The 2,140-nt window shown below is 45.6% G+C and overlaps 1 pseudogene; it reads left to right on the forward strand.

The window, feature by feature from the left end:
• Positions 1–1,154: 1,154 nt before the first annotated feature.
• LOC101393209 (small ribosomal subunit protein eS27 pseudogene) lies at positions 1,155–1,405 on the forward strand (annotated as a pseudogene).
• The last annotated feature ends 735 nt before the right edge of the window (positions 1,406–2,140 follow it).

Raw genomic sequence — 2,140 nt, forward strand, 5'->3', positions numbered from 1 at the left:
AAGGTCTGGCCACTAGAGAGAACTGCCGGCATTTGAGGAACTGAAGGAAAACCAGTGGATGGACAGAGCACAAGGGAGAGAGCGTGAGATGAGGTGGAGGTGGGCAAGGCTGGACTCAGGCAGAGTTCAGAGTGTGAGCACGTTGAGGATTCAGGATGTTGTCTGAAGCACAATGGGATACCACTTATGTATTTTAAGCAGGGTGGTGGTGTCGGCATATTAGTGTCTTGGAAAGATCCCTCTGGCTTTAGTGTAAACTATGACTTGGAGAAGACCAAGAATGACGTCAGAGAGGCCAGGTAAAAGGCTACCATGACACTCCAGGTGAACAATTGTGCTGACCTGGACCAGTACAGTGCAGGGGCCATAGAGGATGTAGGAATGGGAGTTGGAAAGCAGAGAACTCTGACTTTTGTTTAACAAAACACTCTGATGGGCATTCTCAGTGTAGTAAGAGGTCCTAAGGCTTGTTCAGAGGCAGAGGAGTTAGACCAAGAGAATTACGTGATCCTCGGCCTAATCACATAAGAAGTTGAGGTCTCCATGGGCAGTCTCAAAGGAAGGGATGAGGAAGCACAGGAATGGGGAGACATTGCTGCAATGGGAATGGAGAGGGGGCTCATCAAGACGGCAAGAGGCCAGGGTTCTGGGGAGAAGCAAAGACCAGGGAGGAGTCTCAGGGGACAGAGGTAGCAGAGGGACATTTAGGAACCAGGATGTGGTTTTATGCTGTGTCTTGCTATAGTTGAACGTGTTCTCCACCCATATCACTCCTGCTTCCAATTCCCCGTGAATGTCCTGAGAGCTACATGCAAGTCACGTTTTGAGGAAACAAAGGGAAACGGGCCATGACCCATGCCTAGGGGAGCACTTGAAGGAGAAAAGCAAGTGGCCTTGAGAAGTGGATGTTGAGCCTTTACAAAAACAGGACATTGGAACAAGAGGCGACCATGAGTACTATCTGGAGAAAGGCACAAGACACCAGGGCTTTCCACAGCATGTGGGAAGGGGGTTTGAGGCATTTGTAGTCAGATACTACAGGGCAGGTAAATTAGTAAATAAATACTACTTGTGGGCTTTGTTTGGATTATTATTTGAAAACCAACTATGAAAAGTAATTGAGTTTCCAGCGGTGATGCCCTCCCTATGAGAACATGCCTCTCACAAAGGATCTCCTTCATCCCTCATCCCTCTCCAGAAGAGAAGAGGAAACACAAGAAGAGCCTGGAGCAGAGTCCCAGTTCCTACCTGATGGATGTGAAATGCCCAGATGCTTTCGAATCACCACCTTTAGCCACGCACAAATGGTAGTTTTGTGTGCTGGCTGCTCTGCTGTCTCTGGCAGGCTGCAGGAGGAAAAGGAAGACTTAGAGAAAGATGCTCCTTCAGACAGAAGCAGCACTAAAAGCACCCTGCATCAGGATGAGTGGAAAACCATCCTAATAAACACATTTTGGGTACAAAAAAAAGGAATTGAGACAGTCAGAGAAATTTGAACATGAACTGGATATTAGGGATATTTAGGAATTACTAACTATTTATGTGATGATGGCACTGTATATGGGTGGGTTGTTGTTTGTTTTGTTTTAGTCCTTTTCTGTTACAGACACATACAGTATTTATAGGTGAAATAATATGCTGTCTGGTGCCTTTAAAATGTCCAGGAAAACACACACACACACACACAGACACACACACACACACACTCAGAATAGCCCCAAACACAGATGACTTCCCAAGAGGATGCTGCAGGTAATTACAGTGCTCTTTAAACTGTCCAGAGTACTGAAGATGTATTCACTCATTTAATTCTCAAACAACTCCATGAGGCAGGGTATCCTCACTTTACGTATGAGGTCACTAAGTCACAGAGATGTGAAGAATCTAGCCCAACGTCACACAGTTAAAGGTGGTGGAGACAGATTTGAAACCAGACAGATTTGAAACCCAGCTCAAGTGCTTCTAACCCAGGGCTGCCACATATGGTCCTTGTGAATAGCACCCCCTGGAGTTGTGCAGAACACACAACAACCTTTGAGAATATTCATGTAGGCCTACCTTTACCACTATGCTATTCAGCCTTTCGTAAACAAATAGACGAGTGAATAAATACATGATAAATGAATGAATGAATCTCTTT

This window comes from Ceratotherium simum, chromosome 6 (genome assembly GCF_057802395.1).
Source record: "Ceratotherium simum simum isolate JZ-2026a chromosome 6, ASM5780239v1, whole genome shotgun sequence".
NCBI classification, from domain to species: Eukaryota; Metazoa; Chordata; class Mammalia; order Perissodactyla; family Rhinocerotidae; genus Ceratotherium; species Ceratotherium simum.